The sequence below is a fragment of the Nannospalax galili genome, unplaced genomic scaffold, assembly GCF_000622305.1.
Source record: "Nannospalax galili isolate Female #2095 unplaced genomic scaffold, S.galili_v1.0 scaffold1068, whole genome shotgun sequence".
In the NCBI taxonomy this organism is placed as follows: Eukaryota; Metazoa; Chordata; class Mammalia; order Rodentia; family Spalacidae; genus Nannospalax; species Nannospalax galili.
Genome location: NW_008358287.1, coordinates 425,748 through 433,667, shown reverse-complemented (window position 1 = coordinate 433,667; position 7,920 = coordinate 425,748). Strand labels below are relative to the sequence as shown.

At 42.6% G+C, this 7,920-nt stretch overlaps 1 non-coding gene across 1 annotated transcript; it reads right to left on the bottom strand.

Annotated features, from left to right (window-relative positions):
- Positions 1–826: 826 nt before the first annotated feature.
- LOC115068169 lies at positions 827–952 on the bottom strand. Its single transcript, XR_003847543.1, has one exon. It is a non-coding gene; the product is annotated as a U6atac minor spliceosomal RNA (small nuclear RNA).
- Positions 953–7,920: the final 6,968 nt, after the last annotated feature.

The following is a 7,920-nucleotide window of genomic DNA, read 5'->3' as shown; positions in this document are numbered from 1 at the left end:
CAGAGGAGGGAGGCAAAAGGAGAGAAAAAAAAGAAAAGGAAAAACCAAACTCCATAAAACAAAAATTTGCCATCAACTCTTATGACAAACTTTAAATCACTAAATTGATTCAATTCCTCCTCCACCTGTATTCTCCATCTTAGTTTGAGCTGGGACTATGTATTCACAATCCTATGCACTGAAGCCCCTTGCTTGGTCCCCTGCTCATCCAAGGTGCTCTCAGGTCCTGTCAGGCCATCCCCTCAGAGTCGCTTGTCGTTACGCTCTTCACTCCACCAGCCTCCCTTCTGAAATTCCATCTCCAGTTTTGCCCCCTGTAACTCTATCTTCTAATACCTTATGGCACTGCATGGGCATGGGAGCTCAGGGTGTGGTCACCAAGCACCTGAGCAGGATGTGGCCACTGAGCAATTCCGCAAGAGTTCCAGTGTCTGCTAGGCTTCTGTAAAACTACCATCCTAACTCATTGGCATCCTGTATGAAGCTCTGCATGACCTTGCCTTGGATGCTTTACTTCGTGTGATCTGGAAGCACATCACCCTTGGGTTGTTGCAGTTAACTCTGTTTCTTTTTCTTTAATCTTAAAAAAACATCCTTTAATGTGATCATGATTTTGATTATGCATTCTATACAACGTAGAATATACTGAGTCATTGCCTCTTATTTTAGAAACTTGAAATGTTTCTAAAGAAATGAACAGTGAATGATTCTAGGAACAAGAAAATTGTTCCACTTAGGCTTGTCCTTTTCCTATGGGCCTGAGGGGTTTGGCTGTCAGACACACTTGGGAAAATTTATAGGACTAGAAATTCCCTGATGAAACAATAAAAAACAGTGGTCAGATGCCACAAAGTAGGTGGCAAGGCCTGAACTGTATGTGTATTGTCAGGCTCTAGGGCCTCTTCCATCCTTGTCAAAGGGAGGGCTAACCTTCCCTCCTTCTGAACAGCACAGACTCCCTGTTTCTAATGGAGGAAGGAGAGGACACCTCTTCTCCAGACCCTTCCTGCAGATCCCTTGGTCCAACTGTCCCCTCAGCTGAAGGTAGTTTATTGTGCAGTTGTCTTCTCCACAAAGCCCTCTCTCTGTCCAAAGCACCTGGGGGCCTCCAGGGGCACTGCACCCCGCCTGCGGCGTGTGGGTTCTCTAGGTTCTCTGTCTTCTGTTTCCATCTTAGCACCACGTCTCTTTCATTATCTCAGCTGGTGCCCTGCCCACTGCTGGAAGATCCATTTCCAACGTTGGCCTCCTAGGCACATCCTTTTCTATTTTCAGTTGCTATGGTTTGGATGTAGACTATCCTCCACCGGCTTGTGGGTTTGGACATTTGGTTCCCAGACAGTGGCACGGTTTAGGGAGTTGTAACCTTTAGGAGGTGGAGCCTACACAGAGGAAGTGGGGTGCTGCGGGGGAGGTGAGCCTGAGGCTCATGGGCAGGCACTATTTCCCTGTGACTCCTCCCTTTTCCGGCTGAAACGGACTGCATCCCCAAACTGTGAGCCAGCATGAATCCTCCTTCCCCTCAATTGCTTCTTGTCAGGTATTTAGCCATAGCAATAAGAAAATCAAAATATGCCAGGCCTGACCGGTCCTTGTCCCTCCGCTCTGGCATATGGTCCTTTGCCTCCTTCTTGTGTATGTAGTTCCAGAAAATCTATTTGGAAATTGGAGCCTAAATCTTGGAATCTACATTCAGAAAAATCCTAATTCTAAAATTCCTCATGTTTTCCCTGGCATGTTGGTTTGGACAATAAATCTCATTAACTCACTTTCCTCTGAGGCAAATGATACTTTACAGCAAGTTTCCCTTCACAGTCTGTCTGGGGATAAAGGAGACAACTCCTTTTAATGTCTTAGCATAGTGTCTCTCTTTTTTTTTTTTTTTTTTTTTTTTTTTTTTGTTTTTTTTTTGGTCTTTTTGAGACAGGGTCTCCCTGTAGCCCAAGCTGTCTGGGAACTCACTATGTAGACCAGGCTGGCCTGAACTCAGAGAGATCCACCTGCCTCTGCCTCCGGAGTGTTGGGATTAAAGGCGTGCGCCACCACGCCCGGCAGCATAGTCTCTCTTAATATTATACTTTTAAGATAAGTTTTGCTGCCTTTTGAGGTTAGGTATTCAGTGTCCTTATAAATCTTATTTTCTTTTTTCTGTTATTTTTCCCTTTGTGTTTCATTCTTTGTGTTTTAATTTTTTGTTTGGCTTGACAGTTCCATACATTTATTTAATGAAGTTTTGTCATCTTTGCTTCCTCTCTCATTGCCCTTCTTCCCAACAAGCCTGCATCCTATTTTTATGTCTTCTTTTTTGTGTGCGTCCCACTGAGTTTATTGGAGTTTCTTAATCAGGAATGAGTGGAAAGGTATTTCCTGGAGCAAAGGCAACTAATCAACATTCACACCACTGAAGAAAATGCTACCTCCTCCCCCAACAGCCATTAACTGCCAATAATCCCTCAGGGAGGGGTGTGACCTCATGGACCCCTCCCTCATCCATGATGAAATGTGGAGGGGCCCAATCACTTGCAGGTCTTGTACAGAAAACCACAGCCACATTGAGTTCATAAGCGCAAAGGTCAGGTCATGTGCTGGCCACATCTTTGTGGGACATCTCCCCCTCACTTGACTCTTACATCCTTTCCATCACTTCTTCCATAATGTTTCCTGAGTCTAGAGGGGCACAGCTATTTTTCTGTAGTTAAAAGAATAATCTTTTATTTCTAATAATGCCTACCCATATTCTGTTCTATTAATCAATGCAAGGATATAGATACATGTGCCTTATATAAGACTATTGAAATCTAGGCTACAAAATGTTAGGTGAAAGCTCTATTCACACCATTATTGAAATGCCTTTGCAAATATAATCCCTAACTAGCAATTCTAGCTGTTTGTTGGACATCCTAGTTGGCAGTCATCTGACTAAATCTTCAACACATCCCTGTAAGGGAGGCATATTGAACTCTTCATAGTGTTAAATCAAGTGTTTGAGCTTGAGTAACTCCTATGCAGTTGTAAATTTCCAGGGCCTAAATTCAATCTGAACTCTGCCTAGTCCCTAAGACACAACAGCCTTGCATCTGTGCCTGGTTGAGCATCTACAGTCTACCATCTTTTACGAAAATTGCAACGACTATCCATGAGAGTTTTCCCTGTAACCCAAACAAGTGTAAGAAAGTGAAAAATCAGCCCTGTCAGACAGAATCCTAGTCAATAAACTGAGGGCCAAAAATTACAAATATAACTGTTGTGTCAATAACTTGCAGTTCTTCCTGAGTATGCAGGAGAGAGGAGTTGAGATGCCATTGCCTGCCTACACATGAATTTTTGTGCTCAGAGTCTCCCACTGTAGCCTTCTGTTGTGACCTAAAATCTTCAGAAAGTGCTCCTGCCTGACTGCTGTGCCCTGAAACTTTGACTCTGTCTAGCAATTGCTTTCAGTTGGTGTTTACACATTTCATGAGGGAGATCTTTGCTGGTCTACTACAGATAAAGGTTTTGGGGGGCGTTTTTTGGTTTTTTTTCTGAAACTTCTTCAATATAAAGGCACTCCAGCCCTCACCCTGTACCCTGTGGCTCCTCCCTATCTCTCCATCACTTTTGATGACTCTGCTGTTTACTGGAGTCAGCAGGGTTGATTTCTGCCTCTGTCTGCTCAGAGGAGTCAATCAACGCAAACAAAGATTACCTAAAGAAAGCTAACTCCTTTTCACTGCATGAAGGAAAGGATCTAGAGTTACTCCTGCCAACAGGGGGAAAAACAAAACAGATAAATTTCCTGGTATGCAGGATTTCAACTGCAGCAGGGCTAATCAAATGGGATGGGACACCTGCTCCCAGCAAAGGCGCCTTCCAGCAGCTTTCTGTTTCAAAGGCCCCTGAGGACGGAGGCTCTTGTTTTCACAGTGTCTACTTGAAGCTACCTTCTTTCAAAGCCAGTGTTCTCATGGGGAATATAAGGTCTCGGTCTCTCTCTCTCTCTCTCTCTCTCTCTCTCTCTCTCTCTCTCTCTCGCTGTCTTCTTTTCATCTCTTTTTTCCTTTTTTCCCCACTTTGTTTCCAAACATAAATAATGTGTTGTTAAAATGAGTTTAAAGGATAATAGAAGAAAAAGAATGAAACTAAAAGAAATGACTTTCACCTCACCTTCTGCTTTTCAACTCAGAAAAGCCTATCCACTTTACATCTTTTATTGTCTGGGTGTCTCTAAAATCTCAATAAATTAGTGATGTAGTTTTTCACTCAACATTCTTTACTGAATACTTTCCTAACTCCCAGCTGTTAAAACGACTGTTTTAATGATTGCATAATAATTATTATATAATTGTTCGATCAGGTGCTTTTTGTTCTTCTTTCCATTCAGCGTGCTCAAACATCTCTGCACTAATCTTGCTGCTGCAGCTGGTGTCACAGTGACCATGGAAACATGTGATGAGACATTCCAGTGGAACTTACGTCGTTCTGCGTTAAAGTGGACTTTTACTGACTGAATGAGCTGCCCCTGTTTCTATTCACAGACTTTTTTGGCATTCTGAAGAACAACCGTGGTATGTGATCAACATAAGACATTCTCATCTGTCCTGTAAACACTGTTCAGGAACCACCAATGGTTACAATTTCTTGCCTACAAAATGATTCCAGACAGAACCTGATAAGGGTTATGGTTCATTATACCTTGTCAGAGATGTGAAACTTGGATTGCATGTGTTATGAAGGTACTTTTAAAAGCCTTCGCCATTTTTTAACCTTCCTCCCAGCTTTCGGGACACTCACAACATAGTTCAACTCTACTTTTTCTTGACTTGTGGACATGCTTCTGTTTCTAATTCATAAGTGACTTTCTTAGCTAAATGAAACTGTGCTTATGTTTAATCTACAATAGACTGCCTAGAGACAGAAGCCCAAAGACTACAGAGGCCTCATGCTTAACACTTACATCTTCTCCTCGTGCAACAGTATTTCCTGTGCCTCCAAGGCCCCTGCCACACTATCTAACAATGCTTTCCAGTTTCAGGCAACATGGTCAACAAACCCAAGACACAAGCTGTCCCATTCTTATGGCAATACAATGTAAGCCCAGCACTCATTGTAGTCAAAGCCAAGCAATAATTAATCTAAGAAGACAAGGGTGGGCATGGACAACTTTTCCATCAAGCCAAGAACTTACATTTTATTCTTATTTGCCAGTACTAATATTTAACTTTGCTGTATCCACATTCTGTAACTTCATATCCCTCCATCTCAAAATGAGACAAGAAACAATGATGCACACAAATGCAGACTACTTGAAAGACTTTCCTGTTCTCCCACTTGACTGTTGTGAAATACAGACAGTATTACTGCTTAGAGGATGAGTCTACCCGATTTTATAAGGTAAAATCAACACTTTCATATGAACATAAAGCAAGCCATTAGTTTTATTTAACTTATTAATAAAAAATGGAATCAGTCAGATACTAAAATAAGTTAAAAGATAGAGTAGATGTGCTCATAAAAAGTCAGTGAGGCTGAAATCATTTACAAATAGAAATCAATTCATATCCAATAAATAAATAAAACGTGATATATGAAGTCACCTTATCTTTACTGTAGAAATCAGTTATGTTTCTACTGGGCAAAATTTAGCCGCTTTGTTAAAGGCCAGAGTCATTTGCATTAATGTCTTAACCTACAAAATTAAGTCAATAGAAACACAATCAGAGAGTCAAACTCCTATCACATCCATCCAAATGGGAGAACTAGGTGTACATTGTTCAAGACCACGACTACTAGCCACATAGGGCTATTTATAATTAAACTAACTTGGAAAAAGTTAAATCTAGGCTGTGGAGAAAGCTCAGTTGGTAAAGGGCCTGCTGAACAATCATGAGGACCTGCATGGGGTCCTCATGGGGTTCAATCCCTAGCACACAGCACACATAAAAGCCAAGCTTGGCAGCATACATCTGCAATCCCACCTCTGGAACCATGCTGAGACAGGCAGATACCCAGAGATCATTGGCCAACTAGTGTAGTTAATTGATGAGCTCTGGGTTCATTGAAAAAACCCTGACTCAAAAACTAAGGTGGAAAGCCGGCGTGGTGGCACACACCTTTAATTCCAGCCCTCCAGAGGCAGAGACAGGCAGATCTCTGTGAGACTGAAGCCAGCCTGGTCTACATTGTGAGTTCCAGGCCAGCTGGGACTACAGGGAGACCCTGTCTCAAAAAGACAAAGTAAATAATAATAATAATAATAATAATAGTAATAATAAAATGTGAAGAACGATTAAGGAAGACACCTGATATCAACCTGTGCACACACACGTACATGTCACATACACACACAATAAAAGCAAATAAATTAAGCTTGTTGTGGTAGCTCACACATTTTTTTAAAAATTTGTGTTTATTGAATTTTTTGTGTATTTCCCAGAGCTCAGGAGGCAAAGGCAGGCAGATAACTTGAGATTGAGGGTAGCATGGGATGGTCTACATAGTGAGTTCCAGGCTACCTAGGGATACATAGTGAGGCCTTATCCCAAAACAAAACAACAAAAATTAATTAATTAAATAATTAGTTACATTTTATTTATTTTTTAAGAAATATTTTATTTATTATTCCATTTTATGTATATGGGTGTATTGCCTGCATGTGTGTCGTGTACCAGTGTCATACAATGCCCACTACAGATGGTCGTTGACCACCATGTGGGTGCTGGGAATCAAACCTGGGCCCTCTGCAAGAGCAATCAGTGCTCTTAACCACTGAGCCATCTCTCCAGCCCCTTATTTATTATTTTTATTTTACGTGTACAAGGGTATTGCCTGCATGTGTGTTAGTGCACCTGTGTCATGCAATGCCCTCAGAGGTCAGAAGAGGGCATCGAGTCCACTGGAACTGGAGTTACAGGTGGTTGTTAGCCTCCATGTTGGCAATGAGAATCAAACCCAGGTCTTCTGCAAGAGCAGTCAGTGCTCTGAACCGCTGAGCCATTGCTCCAGCCCCATAAAATAAATTATTTAGAACAAAAGTATAATGAAAGAGAAGCTCAGAGCCTGACCTTTCCTGACAAGGCCACTAAGTGTCTCCAGAGTCAAAGGTGGCACCTTGCTGCCACAGGAGAGAAGGAATATGCTTGTTCTAGCTGTTTTCCTGTGCCCAGGCTGCTGCTGAGCCAGCAGCAGGCCTGGCACACAGTGGTAAACTACATCATGGGATGGCTGTGGCACATCAGTCTAGACCCTGAATGACTTCAAGGTGAGATCCAATCAGAAGCACAGTGATTTCCACCACACTTCCCAGTGCATAGCTCCTCATGGATGTCTGTGACAGGATTTGGGACATGTGAACTTTTGCTGCTTCTGTTTCTCAAATGTCAAGATGCTGTGTTGGACAATGGTGTATCCTTAACTCCAGCACTGAACAGTTGCTCCGGTGCTGAATTCTGGGTGATGGTTTGAATGTGAAATGTCCCCCAAAGGCTCATGTTTGTGGACAGATCATCCCTAGATGATGGCACTGTTTTGAAAGGTCATAGAACCTTTAGGAGACGGGATCTAGCTGGAGGTAGTATTCTGCTGAGGGGTGGCCTTTTTAGATCAATTAACAAATACAGTTATATCGTATGTGTATGGGTGTTTTGCCTACATGTTTGTAAATACCCCTGTATGTGCAATGCTCACTTAGGCCAGAAGAGGGTGGTGGATCCCCTAGAACTTGAGTTAAGGATAGTTGTTAGATGCCATGTGTGTGCTGGGAGCCAAACCCAGGTCTTCTGCAAGAGCAGCCAGTGCTCTTAAGTCATCTCTCCTGCCCTGAGGGCCACATTTTGAGAGTTATAGGTGGGCCCAGCTTCCTGCCAGAGCTCTCTGCTTCCTGATGTGTAATAGCTGTCTCCCGCAGGTCCTGCAGTCAAGGACTAGCTGCTCCAGCCACCAGCT